The 15,106-nt window shown below is 37.3% G+C and overlaps 1 long non-coding RNA gene across 1 annotated transcript; it reads right to left on the reverse strand.

The window, feature by feature from the left end:
- Positions 1–539: 539 nt before the first annotated feature.
- LOC124875706 lies at positions 540–14,605 on the reverse strand. The gene is made up of 3 exons (XR_007040103.1): positions 14,287–14,605; positions 683–1,011; positions 540–586 (listed from the first exon to the last, which is right to left on the reverse strand). It is a non-coding gene; the product is annotated as an uncharacterized LOC124875706 (long non-coding RNA).
- Positions 14,606–15,106: the final 501 nt, after the last annotated feature.

Raw genomic sequence — 15,106 nt, forward strand, 5'->3', positions numbered from 1 at the left:
TATGAATATATAAACTTTAGAGAAAATAAAATAAAGGATAAAAGGAACCATATGTAAGTGTATGTACAGCTGATTTTTAAATAAAGTAAAGAAAAAAAGAAAGGCAGGTTGTTGTAGTTCAAATATGCTTATTTTGTTTCACAGTAGAGTAGCTGACTATTTTCAGGTGTTCATTGTGTTCATCAGAGAGACAGCTCGGGGCAAGAAGCAACCTATCTCTGTGGTGGTTGAATTTTGCAAATAGCGCTCTGTAGCGCCAAGTTGAAGGTAGAAGTCTAAACCAGTGGTGTCCAAACATTTGCCATGAGGACCAAAAATGTTGAGTTGAAAGCATTTGAGGCCAAACACATTTTTCATAAAAATAAAAACATAAAAATTTCATGTGCTTTTTTAAAATTTATATCTGCTTAATAATAAACTAAACATGCAAGATTTTAATAAAATGAACCAAACAGTCTGAATTTTGCAGATGTCATTCTGTTTGCAATAGATCTGACCCACATACAGAGAACACTCCGAGAACAGAATATGTAAAGGATGTTTATTGTGACAAAGATAATCAGGAACGTAACGGATGATTCTCCAACTGTATGGGAAGAAGGGAAGAGAACTGTTGAAAATAGGGAACTGAATGATGTCGAACTAAGAACAAGGAATTAATGCAATCAAGAGAACAGCTTACTAAATAGGTGTGGTCAGGTCGCCAGGGAAACAGGCATTCAGGATCCAGGTTTGTAGAAGGTTCTTTAGGTGCTGTTCAGTGTGATCTCAGAGCAAACAGGAAGGAGTTCAGTGTGCAGATGCTTATGCTGGAGGGTGGACAGGGTACGATTACGGCTTGGTCCAGGAGGCGAAGGTAGCAGGAAACTGCCAGCTAGATGCGAATCCAAACGAAGACGGTAGATGGGAAATGAAATCCTCAGAGCGTAGATAGCCTTGATCATGCAGAAAGACCTCCGGACACGTAGTCAGTATTCAGTGACATAAATCCAGGGTTCAGGTTTACTTAGCCTGCAAAGGAGCATAAACAAAGTTACACGAGGTTGAAGAACAAAGCATAGACTTAGTGTTTGGCTTGAGCTTGTTACCACTGTGGGCAAAACACTCTGACATCAAAGTGCTGGCTGCCTCCTGCTTAAGTACTCCTCAAAGTAATCAGTAGAATAAGTAGAATAAGATATAGAGATCATAGTGATTAACAACCACTTGATTGTTTTTTAAACACATAATTTCAGATGCGTCACAGAAGCGAATAGAAGGCAGTGAAAGTACAGCAGAGATGTGTAAAGGTGTTTACCCCCTTCCTGATTTCTTATTATTTTTGCATGTTTGTCACACTTAAGTGTTTCAGATCATCAAACAAATTCAAATATTAGTCAAAGTCAACACAGGTAAATGCAAAATGCGGTTTTTAAATGAAAGTTTTTATTATTAAGGGAGAAAAAAATCCAAACTTACATTGCCCTGTGTAAAAAATTGAAAGGAATGCTTTTTGAAGATGCTTTGTCCTTTCTACAACAGGAAGGGAACAAAAGACATCCTCAAACATTCTCAATAAATTGCTCTGAACTTTGGAGAGTGTTGTTTAAATCTGACAGTATCCTCTCTGCCCATAAAAACACAGCAGTCTAAATGCTGAATGCATTGTGTGTTCAGGTCACAGATTGTAATCTATCCCTGACATTTCCAATACAGTCTGATGTATGCAATTGACATAGTAAATGCCAATTGTGCGTGACACAATGTGGTAAAATTGTTCACATTAATTCAAATGTGTGGAAATGCTCCTTAGCCTTCTTTGTTGGGAACTTGCGATAAAACGATGATCGGGATTTTACAGCAAAAAAAAATGTGTAATATATCTGTTGCCACAACTATCTGTACGATACACAACTTAATATTGAGTTATTTATCAAAACATTTTAACATATTGATGTCTAGTCTCATTTTTAAAATCTGGAAAATAAAGTTGCACTTAAGCAACAAAACTGAACCTTGGTTTACTCATTAACTAAAACCTTAATAAAAAAAAGTTTTTCTATCTAAGGAAACCCAGCAGATTGCATTGAGTCAGAGACTTGTAGCATTCACTCCTCCTGGATCAGCATGTAGCAACAGTGGACAGTCACTGACGTTGACTTTGCAGCAATCCCTCATACTGAGCATGCATGTAGCGACAGTGGAGAGGAAAAACTCCCTTTTAACAGGAAGAAACCTCCAGCAGAACCAGGCTCAGTGTGAGCAGCCATCTGCCACGACCGACTGGGGGTTTGAGAGAACAGAGCAGAGACACAAAAAGAGCACAGAAGCACTGATCTAGGAGTACTTTCTATGGGAAGGAAAAGTAAATGTTAGTGGATGTAGCTCCTTTAGTCGTTTCATCTAGAAAGAAAGAACAGATAAACTCTGAGCCAGTTTTCAAGGTTAGAGTCTGAAAGAGAGCACATCGAGTCAGTCACAGTAGAAGCTCAGTCAGTAGGTATGTCTAGGAGAGAGAAAGGGTTAAACACTAAAAGACAGGGCCATGTGGATCATCGGTAGAGGGTGAGCATTAAGTTGTTGCCAGCAGAAGCTTGGACGATGCCCCTCTCCAGAAAGGTGTCACAGGTAGACACAGAGCCAGGCCAGGTGTAGCTTCTAGGAAGAGAAAAGAGAGAGAACCTGAAGTTAAAAGTTGAAATAACAGCAAATAATTCAAAATTGGAGAGTAGTGTGAGAATGTAGCGAAGAGGGTGAAAGTGGTCATTATGTCCTCCAGCAGCCTAAGCCTATAGCAGCATAACTACACAGATAGCTCATGATAACCTAAGCCACTCTAACTATAAGCTTTATCAAAAAGGAATGTTTTAAGCCTAGCCTTAAAAGTAGACAGGGTGTCTACCTCACGGACTAAAACTGGCTGCTGGTTCCACAGGAGAGGAACCTGATAACCATCTGCCTCCCAGTCTACTTCTAGAGACTCTAGGAACCACCAGTAAACCTGCAGTCTGAGAAAGAAGTGCTCTGTTAGGAACATATGGAACAATCAGATCTTTGATGTATGATGGAACTAAATTATTAAGGGCTTTATATGTGAGAAAGAGAATTATAAATTCTATTCTGAATTCCCACAATTTCTCACAATTTCCTCAAGCGGACTCTGATACGTGTAGAATTTATCTTGGATTCTATGATGATGAGCCCCTTCTCTCCACTTCATTTGCTGTTTGCTCACTTTTGAAAAAAAAAATAAATAAATAAAGGCCACTAAAAAAAGAAAGTTGATACGGTCAAAACATTTAAAATTTGAATCAAAAGCAATCATTGCCTTGAAACAACACAACTTGCAACCAAGCTATGTGCTGGAAGGAACAGCATCATCATAAAACGGTGTACTGTAAACCGCTCATTGACAAGGTGAGAGTGGTGGTACGCCACATTATTTCAGATAATGACAAAGAGGTGCACCCCTTTCTCCTCAAATGGGATCAGCTTCTCATGAAGTGCATTCAGGAATGTTATGAGGCGTTCGGGCCAATAGTGGGGATATAGCGTAGGACCACCATCATTGGAGATAGCAGCACTCATGGTCTTGTTGGCGCCCCTCTGTTTTGGAACTGTGACAGTGGCCCTGTAATCAATGAGGTTCCTTCTATGTCTCCTCACCTTACTGAGATTGATGCCAGATACATCAACATAAATGAAGACATGATGTACATCCTCATCTTCAAGCTCCATTTTTCTCAAAGTAAAAAAAGGCTAAATTACAATGACAAGTGACTCCAGTTGACTCTAACTGCATGATATGACAAGGCATTGCTGTATAGTAATGTGTCCTTGCCTCCACATATTGGAACTGTGTCCCAGTTTCTTTAAGCAGGTGAAAGCAATCAAGAAAAACTGTAATTGCAGAGGTTTAAACAAGGCAAACCTCATTCTAAATGCTGAGTAATGATGTAATTATTTTCACCTGATGTGATATGGCATGTGTGTAATTTAAGCCATTTTAAATTGGAGTAAAGGTGTCCTATTTTATTCCTAACCAATTGTCTTTTATTAGGTTTTACAAAAAGTTTCAAAAGGCCTTTTTTCCAGTTTTTATTATTTGTAATACTTGAATGTTTCAGTATTGTTAGTAATATGAAATATCCATACACCTTTTTTTAAGTTCCTTTGGCTTAGAGGTTTTGTTAGAACCAGTCAGAATAATGCTCTAACCAAACCTCAAAAAACTAACTCAGTGCAATTTGTTTCAGAAAAGCCTCTAAGTGAAGGTGCTATATCAGTGTTTTATAATTTGTTACTGCCTAATTCAGCTGAAAACTCAGTTTCAATAAAAAGGCCATGGATCTCGCAATAAATATATCACAAGAGGATTAGGAATCAACATTTCAACCTGGAGAGACTCATACAGAGAAAAAGTTGTGATTAGAAAGATTTTATTGACATGAAAGAAATAGGTTATTTGGCACTTGGACCCCGGCAGAAAACTTGGATGCTATAAATTGACATAACCTCGGATGAATAGCCTACAACAAGGATTAGAGTAGTCTTGCCCCAGGGGCCCGGACACTGATGGTGGAACAGGCCGGAGGACGAATCGGACCAAGAAGAGCCTGAGAGTGAGGGAGGAGATGGGGTGGAGATGGGTGAAAGTTCAGCTGGTATGCAGAAGGAACTCTGGACGAAGAGCTTTATGAAAGGGATCATGTGCGATGATTGGTTTCGGAGGGGATGCAGTCCCGACGTCGATTGGCTGCAACTCGGTACGTGGTATGGCAGCAGGTGATCCAGGTGAGGCTGGTAAGAGTCTTCCACATTGAATTTTTGCTTAAGCTTCATGTAACAAAATTCATACACAGTCAATTAACACCTGATCTAGGCTAAATAAATGGAGCATGGGATCTTACATAAAGCCAGTAAAATCTAATCAATATAACAGTAACATCAGATGTGTAGACAGGACAAAGGGACACTGCTCCACTGCATGTGGCAATGTACTAAAATTGTACTTTTCTGGGAGGAGGTTAAAAAAGCAACGGCGAACATCCCAATAAATCCAGATTTTTTTATTTTGGTAATTTTCTCTGAGAAACATAACTTTACCAAGAGTGAACAAATAATAATCAATATGCTTGTTGTCCTGCAAGCTAAAAGAGCAATTGCTGTATTTTGGAAAAAGACCAACAGGCCCAACTTGATACATTGGGTGAAACAAACACTTGTGGTTTTTCTTCTAGAAAAGGTTACATGTACTATGATAGGTAAATTGGCAATGTTTGAAACGGTATGGGTTGCCATTCAAAGGCATAGTCAAAAAATTGAACTTTGGAGATTTTAAAGAAGAAGGATAATGGTCTAACTATGATGGTAAATTACAAACCTGACGTGTTTTTGTACAGTTCTGGAATATATTTCTGATGTATAGTTACAGGGGTTGGACATTGAAACTGAAACACCTGGTTTTAGACCACAATAATTTATTAGTATGGTGTAGGGCCTCCCTTTGCAGCCAATACAGCATCAATTTGTCTTGGGAATGACATATACGAGTCCTGCACAGTGGTCAGAGGGATTTTAAGCCATTCTTCTTGCAGGATAGTGGCCAGGTCATTACGTGATACTGGTGGAGGAAAACGTTTCCTGACTCACTCCTCCAAAACACCCCAAAGTGGCTCAATAATATTTAGATCTGGTGACTGTGCAGGCCATGGAAGATGTTCAACTTCACTTTCATGTTCATCAAACCAATCTTTCACCAGTCTTGCTGTGTGTATTGGTGCATTGTCATCCTGATCCACGGCACCACCTTCAGGATACAATGTTTGAACCATTGGATGCACATGGTCCTCAAGAATGGTTCGCTAGTCCTTGGCAGTGACGTGTCCATCTAGCACAAGTATTGGACCAAGGGAATGCCATGATATGGCAGCCCAAACCATCACTGATCCACCCCCATGCTTCACTCTGGGCATGCAACAGTCTGGGTGGTACGCTTCTTTGGGGCTTCTCCACACCGTAACTCTTCCGGATGTGGGAAAAACAGTAAAGGTGGATGTTGGAATAATTGAATAAAGATTTGTCTTATATTTTCTCCTATTTTTTAACATAACTATTTGATCTTATAATCATTCAAGATGTGTGTGAGTAAATGATCTGATGAGTTGTCTGCAGGCAAAGATCATAAATGGAGCTGAGCTAGCAGAGAAGGAAGCAGTCCAGTTGAGGAGGTCATAAAGATGAAGGCTGATTACACTGAACAAAAGGCGCAACTGACCCTGGAAGCTGAAAGAGGACTGTGGAAATGTGTTGTTAATGGATAAAGCTGTTTATGACTTGTTTACGATGCAGCTGTTTTTTTCCCATCCTTTAGAGATTAATGTTTTTGTAAACTAGGGATCCCCAAAAGACAATAAAAAGAGGGAGCGGTTAGATGGGTTTCAGAGCGGTTGGGAGACTTGTAACTGAACACATCTCTGACCGTCTCTCCTCGCAAAGCAAGTAAAATAACTAATACTTTGTCTCTCTCTTCTTTTTGTGTTGTTATACGTATTGTTAGGTTGTTTAAACCTGACAGTGGACTCATCAGAGAACAATACATGTTTCACATTGTCCACAGCCCAAGATTTGCACTCCTTGCACCATTTAAACCGATGTTTGGCATTTGCATGAGTGACCAAAGGTTTGGCTATAGCAGCTGGCCGTGTATATTGACCCTGTGGAGCTCCCGACGGATGATTCTGGTGGAAACAGGAGAGTTGAGGTGCACATTTAATTCTGCTGTGATTTGGGTAGCCATGGTTTTATGTTTTTTGGATACAATCCGGGTTAGCACCCGAACATCCCTTTCAGACAGCTTCCTCTTGCGTCCACAGTTAATCCTGTTGGATGTGGTTCGTCCTTCTTGGTGGTATGCTGACATTACCCTGGATACCGTGGCTCTTGATACATCACAAAGACTTGCTGTCTTGGTCACAGATGCGCCAGCAAGACGTGCACCAACAACTTGTCCTCTTTTGAACTCTGGTATGTCACCCATAATGTTGTGTGCATTTCAATATTTTGAGCAAAACTGTGCTCTTACCCTGCTAATTGAACCTTCACACTCTGCTCTTACTGGTGCAATGTGCAATCAATGAAGACTGGCTACCAGGCTGGTCCAATCTAGCCATGAAACCTCCCACACTAAAATGACAGGTGTTTCAGTTTCATTGTCCGACCCCTGTAGTTGCATGTTTGTCATTTTTTTATAAATAAAATATGTGTACTAAAAAAATTCATATATAACAAAGTAATCTGTAATTTTTTAGCAAACATAAAACAGAATCCTTCAAAATTATTTGCACCATTGGTAAAGATGCCTACAAAAGCCTCATAATGAATTGTCAAGGTTTGATGACCCCAAGAGGCACTCTTTACTGCAGTTTTCAAAAGGTGAGCTCAGAGATTTTTTTCCCACTCACACTACCCTCCTCACTGTTCGTGCTGGCAAGATAAACTTGGGTCCTTATCCAGCCTTGTCTGTGTTTGTCACAGTCGGGTTGTTTTAACTTTTCAATAACTTCTTTTCATATGAAATTGTCATGTCGCTTTAAATACTGTTTTTTCATTCCCTGTCCCCTTCTACAGTATTTATTATAAGTCTAAAAAGTGCTGCTCTGGTGTTGAAATAATTTAATTTCTGTGTCAGGGTTTATTTTGAACAGTTGTTATATGAATTATAATGCTATAAATATTCATTATTGAACATAGTTCCAGGGCACATTCTATTGTTATTTTAGACCTAAAAACGCAAGGTTGTACATGTTTAAAGGGCTGCTGTTCAAGTCCTTGATCACTGAATATTGGTCTGATGTTCAGCTGCTTGGGTCATAATGGCACTACGTACTGTGTCAACAGTTTTTATTTTGTTTTTTGTGTATTTTGAAGATAATTTGGTGGTTTTATTCCTGCTGATCATCTGTGTAGTCTGGTTATTGGTCAGAAGAGTGTCTTGTCTTGTTTTTGCTGCTATATTTGCAGGTCTATCTGCTTTTTGTTTTTCAAAATGAGCTGCCAAACTGCAGACTGCACTGTTGCCTTGCAGCAAGAAAGTTCTGGGTTCGACTCCCGGCCGGGGGTATTTCTGCATAGAGTGTGCACGTTCTCCCCATGCATGCATGGATTGTCTCCAGGTTCTCCGGCTTCCTCCCACAGTCCGACCTGTCCAAGGTGTACCGCGCCTCTCGCCCGTAGACCGCTGGAAATAGGCACCAGCTCCCTCATGACCCTGTACAGAAGAAGCGGGTATAGAAAATGGATGGACAGGATGGACAAAAACAGCTATGAAATTTGTACTCGTTTTCTGCTTTTGGAAAAAGGGCTAGATCATTGTTATAGAGATGAAGCACAAATTCTGTATATCGCACTAAATCAAAACTGTAGTTGGAAATTACATATCACCCAGTCCTATCTGACCATAGATATGGACAACTTTATGCAAATTCGTATTTTCTCATAGCCACACATTGACATAAAGGTCTACACAAATCTGCGTTATTTGAATGGCACTTTTTCTTTTCTTTCTGGCAGTTGCATGGGTATTTACTAAATAAAAATTAAAGAGGTTAGTATCTAACTGTTATCAGTTCCCTGGAACAGAATTAGGTGTGTAAATAGTACTGGAGTCTCCTCCCCCTCTGAGTAGGTTTAATTCTTTCATTTCATAAGGGCATTGTTTGTCCCCGAGGCACTGGTTGGTCTCTAATATTGTCATTCTTGTAAGGTACCACAAAAATAGACCCATGTAAGAAGTGAAACAGCTTTGTGATACTGAAAACTAAACCTGAAATTACCCTGCAAAGACGTTGTAGTATAGGGTTCTGCCGTAAAAACCCAGACATCTGCTGTAATCCACCACATTCACATTTTCTCATCCTACCTAGAAATTCAATTAGAGCAGTTTTTGTTCTTCCTGATTTCGTTCATCTAAAACGAGGTCATTTATGCCACAAATAGTGATCAATGATTTGTTATTAAAACATTCACCTGACACATGAACTATACACATAATATCTTTTCAAGCATCTCCTTACCATGTTTTAAATTTAGAAAATGTGATAAAATTGGTTATGAGAGCTGCTGAAGGACACAGTGATACTCTGCAGAAGTTTAAAAACCTGCCGCTTTTGAAATATTTTTACTTCAAAGCTATGTAGTTTTAGACTAAAGTGAGTCACAGAAGACAAAAGCATAAAAGCAGTTTGGTCACGATAGTTTATCAGCCACGAGCCGAGCCAGCAGCCTTCAGACAACAAAAATATAATGTTAAGATGTTGCAACTTCAACCACAAGCTGTTTTGAAATCATGAAAAGCACCAAGAGGTTTTTGTATTTTTAATTCAAGGAACTAAAATTTTGTGCAATGTTTTTTATTTTTTTATTTGCGCAGCTGAGAAATGGAGGATATTACCAAAGATGGTTAAAAGTAACTATGCAGTAAAACATTTAATTAGTTTCCTGTCAGCTGTTTTGACAAACCTTTTATTTGTGCTGCAGACTAAATTTTCATCGGTTTTTAATTTTTGATGTTAATTTTTTATACCACTCTACTGTTACTCACTTTATTTGAGAGCATTTTGTTTTCTGCAGTTTTCTTAAATGTAAACACTTAGATTGCATGTTCTTTTATGGCCACATATGACATGTTTTTTGACTGTCTGATCTGAATATCCTGTACTCCTTTGGACTGTACCTTTTGTAAGATCTGCTACCCAGATATTTATTTAACATTTAAAGCATAACTTATTCATTGAAGAACATTGCCTTGAACTATTAACTATTAATGTGTAGTTGGATAAATGATTTGTTTTAAACAAAATTACAGGAGCAAGCAGATTAACTTAAAAAAAAATTTTTTATAGTTTGTTTAAAATTAAAAAAACTGTAAACAGTTTTCTGTAAATTAAATAAGGATAGCTGTTTTATTTATTTCCAATACTAAACCTGTCTTACTGCCCAATGTGCTATTTAGATACAGAAGATAATGTATCTGAAACAGTTGAAATCCAAATTAATTCTGCTTGTGCTCCCATATATATACACACATACACATACACTAAGGGTCAAAGGTTTTAGAATGCCTTTCTCATTTAATGGTTTTCTTTATGTTTATGAGTGTTAACATTTTAATTAGATTCTCACTGAATGCAATATTAATGTTAATGGTCATGAAAATAAAGAGATCCATTAAGTTAGAAAGTGGATCTAAATAGTGTGCATATATATGTATGTATATATATATATATATATATATATATATATGATTTGTATAGGAAAAGCTGAAATTTGTATTTTCATAAAACCTCAGTCTAAGCATTTTGTACTGATTTGGGTTGGCTGTGTATAAAAAAAAAAAAAAAAAAAAATGTTTTTATAGTTAAGCTGCAGCTGTGGTAATAAATTTATTCTAGCCAGCATTCCGATATTAATGTTAAAATAAAATAAATCCTTAAACTCTGATTTCAAACATTTATTGTTATGAATTCTTTAAATTTTAAGTGTCAATATGTGCATTTTATATTTCCTGTAACTCACAAGCTTTGTGTTTGTTACCATAACATAAAGTTGCATGACCTAGATAAGGTTCGTGGAACGTGTCCAAACTAAAACCTCAAACCAAAATTTTGTGCAACAACACATTTGTTACCTATAGAAGACCCACCCCATACTTCTAAAAGGAGGCATCAAAATCTGACTGAACATACGAGTAACATCTACCGATCTACGCACTGCCTCTCCCATGATCACAGCTTGTTAAATCTCCCTGTTCCTGTAAGAAACCAGAACAGGTTCTGGCTCACTCCATTTGAAGTTAGCGCTGCAGAGCAACCAGTTACACTTTTGGTGGTATACCTAATGGTTTACTGGTAATCTTTTAGTGTTGACAAAACCTACTTTTCTCTTCTCAGACATACTTTGAAATGAGGCGCCTGGTGGTTTTAGCACTGTGGCATCTTTCTTCAGATGCGTCTACATCTTGTGAGGCTGCTTTTTATCTTGGTTCCTGTATGATCACTGCTATGATTTGCTGATGTTATCTGAGGACATATACACAGCACATGGACCTAATTTTTATTAATGTTGTTTTTATAGAATACAACCGCATTATTACCAAACACACTACTGAATTACAAAAATAATTTTATTTACTTTCAAACATCTTCCAAAAAAAACAATATACATTGAAAAGGTTCTGTAACACGGCATTTGTGGAGAAGGGACAGTTGTGTAGATCTGGTTTGAGAAAATAGAAAAGCTGTAAAATCCCTAATGACACAAACATCATTCTTAATAATGGATCCATATTTACTGCCCAAATTACAAATTCCACTGGCTAATTGAGACTTAAAGTCATCGTTTGATTTTATAAACATGTTTTTTTCTGACTAGAAGTAATATTAAAGTTTTGTAGTGGCCCAGCAAGAGTCCCGAGTTGATTCTATGAAGGGAGTTAAAGATTAGGACAATGGCAAGGAAGTCTTCCAGCCTCAGAGGCTCATTTCCAAAGATAAATAATCAAAATACCAGTAAAAACATACAAAAATCTACACTGCAATTTTTAGGGTTCGATTGCTGCAATGCCAATAAAGATTTGCCCACAAATTATTTAGAAAGGGATAGAAATTAGAACGTAGAACAGAAATGTATATATATTTTTGAAAGTTGATTATCCTATTACATTGTTTTATCCTTTGTGCCTGTTTGTATTCTTATCAGAAACAAACTTCTTCGTTACATGAAAGTCATTTTAAATATAAATCTGTCAGGAGTATCAATAATTTTGTGGTTTTAGAGTCTGGCAGTAGATGGAAAGGAGAATTGTAAACATTTTTAAGAGGTTCTGTATTTTTTTTTCCTATAAGTTGTTAGAAACCTAAAAAATTTTTATTATAAATTAGCATACTGTGAGTCTTTTGATTTAATTGTAAACTAAATAAGCAGTTTATGCTTCTTCTCACTTTGACTGTCAAGAAAATATTGTTACCGAAAACTATGAGTGTGACTGATAAAGTCCACTTCATCTCCAGATTTCCACTATTGTTTTAAACAGAGCAGTTAACATTTAGATTACCTGTTTTTGTACGTCAGGTAAAGCCACAATCCTTCGGTAATACCGAACAATAACCACTAGATGTCAGTGTGGTCCTGGGTACTTTCTACTCTAACCACATTGTTTGGTAGAATAATATTGAAACACTGAATAGGTTAAAAAAATATAGCTTTTCTATAATGACTTATTAACTCTTTGAATGCTTTTCATCTTGTCCTAGAAATATCAGGTCTGTATAACAGCTTTGTGCCAAATGTTTCTTTGACTTTGCAGGATAAATGTAAACTGATCCTGTCATTTTATTTCTTCAACTGGGGGCCTTGTGTTTTACAGTGCAGGTTAGTTGTGTGTGAAAATGCAAAAACCTGATGCTGGGGTCTGAGGTTTCTTTTATTCTTTTTGGTTCTGTCATATTGCTCAATTCTATTAGAACCTGCAAGTGTAAATTGATGAAGAATCTTTAAACATAAACACTCATGAGATGCTATTGTTTACTAAGTGTAGTTCCTAAGTGAGAAACAATAAGTGGAAACTTCTAAATGTTGTTGTTATGGGTGATTTTAAATTGCACACAAGGATTCCAGCTATAAGCGCTCCAGTGAATTCTGAGCTCATATTTGTCTTCAGTTCCATCAATTACTCTTTAAACAAACTTTAATATTCTGCTTTTATCCAACAGGCAGACTGAAATTATGTGTTATAGGTGTTACTCATTATTTGTAGTGATGAAACTGAATAGTGTCATACCATAAGCAGAGTGGAGCTCAAATAATTTGGATCAGAAGAATAAAAATGAAGAGCTTTCTGTACATTTTGCCAACTTAAATTTAAAGAGCAATGTAATCCTACAATAAACATTGCTCATTAACCTCCACTGTAACTCACAGAATGTGTTTTTTACAGATTTTTAAAAAAAGGCTTCCATGATTATTTCAATACGCTTAATGGCTTGTTAATTAACATCTCACTGCCTTAAAACGCAAAAATATATATATTTTTTTTATTTAAGGATTGACACATATAGCTACAAACCAAACTGCAATTACAAAATTTTACAAAGTCTGAGCAACCATACTTGAAACATCTTGCTGGCAGCTGGTTGGACCCTCTTTTGCCTCCAGAACTGCTTTAATTCTCATCCATTGATTCAACAACATGTTGGAAAAATTCTCAGTGATTTTTTTGTTGATATTAACGTAACATATCTGCTCTTTTGGATTGACACCCGGTGACCATGGAGGCCATCGGAGTAGAAACAACCCATCATCGTGTTATGATTTGAGCTTTGTGACGCTCATTATTCTGCTGGAAATAGCAGAAGAACATACACACATCAGAAGACTGATACACTATGATCATAAAGGGATGAACATGGTCAGAATCAATACTCAGCTGTGACTTCAAAATTATCTTTAATTGTTAGGGGCCTAGACTGTGCCAAAGACAATTACCCCCACATTATTACACCATCACCAGCCTGAACTGTTGTTACAAGGCTGAATGGATCCACACTTTCATATGGTTAATGACAAATTTTCAACCTAAAATCTGAATGCTGCGGCTGAAATTAAGACTCATCAGCCCAGGCAACATTTTTAATGGGCCTTTGTAAATTGTAGCCTCTGATCTTGTTTTTAGGTGACCGGAGTAGCACCTGGTGTGGTCTTTTGCAGCTGTTGCACCATATGCCTAAAATGGTCAACATGTTATGTGTTCAGACATATATACCATGGTCATAGTCAAGTTGTTTAATGTTGCTGTTCTATCTATGGTTGTGTTTTAAAATCTATAACAACATATCCCATTTTTAAAAATCTGACCAACTCATATAGCACCAAGGAACATTCCACATTTAAAATCCCTTAAATCTTATTTCTTCCCAATTCTGATGCATTGAACTTCAGCAAGTTGTTTTCCCCGTTTCTAGATGCTTAAATGCATGGGGTTGCTGTATGAGATTAGCTGAGTCGTCATTTGTGTAGCAAAGGAACTGAACTGGTGTACAAATAAAGTGTTTGGGAGTGTATATCACAAGGATGCTTTATTTGCCCCCAAAACGTTCATTGCTCAGAATTTAAAGAAGGTTAAAATCTTATTTCTGCTATTTACCATTGATTTATGTAAACAGGAACTTTGTTCTTGAACTTCATGCAACTCAGCTAACCTATTTGAAAAGAATGTTTGTATTCTTTTGTGCAAAGAGTGAAGATACAGACCTTATGAAATGCTTTGTGCAAGCATCATTGTTCAGTACTTCCCGTTGGCCACATGGCAAGCATACCAGGTGTGGCCAAACATCCACATATCTGTCTGGCACTCATAAATTATTACAATCCTCCTCCCCTTTCCGGTAAGTCTCTGTCTCTCAGCAACTGAAACAAGTCAGCAATGCACCTTCACTCGTGCGATGAAACAACACTGGATGACATTCAGAGAATCTGAAGTGTGTGATCCTCTTTAGCCGCCACATGACGCCTGTGGTTAGCTGGAATGCATGCCATTCTGTGGTGTTTTTATGATGAAACATTTAAGCATGTAAAGAGTCTTTGATCACAAAGAGGGGTGGTTGTGCAAGTTGTCAACCTTTAATTGTTTACCTTTGAAAATAAATCACCTAGCAGCCCAACAGAAAAAATTCATTTACTCTGTCCGGATTAGGATTATTTTAATGTGTTTACTACACTGGTAGAGTATAATAAAGCAGTAGTTTGTGTTTACACAAACCACTTGAAGTGACTGTTTTGCAACAAATTGAAAGGCACTAACTTTGCATGTTTAAATGTTATATTTACATTTAATGTAGTAAAAATTATTGTGACAGTGTGATGTCAATTTCTTTCCATGCTAAGCCAACGGTAAGATAGTAATTTGCTGTCCCTGTAGACTAAGAATTACAGTCAACAGAAAAAAAAAAAAAGTTTTTCAAGCTCATCCTTTTACTTCTATTGGGATTTAAAAGAACTCCCATGCTTGCTTAGAAAAAGAACAGAAACATACTCTTTGACTGGTGTTAAACACTTCTAGTCATGGGAGTTG

This window comes from Girardinichthys multiradiatus, chromosome 10 (genome assembly GCF_021462225.1).
Source record: "Girardinichthys multiradiatus isolate DD_20200921_A chromosome 10, DD_fGirMul_XY1, whole genome shotgun sequence".
Classification (NCBI taxonomy): domain Eukaryota; kingdom Metazoa; phylum Chordata; class Actinopteri; order Cyprinodontiformes; family Goodeidae; genus Girardinichthys; species Girardinichthys multiradiatus.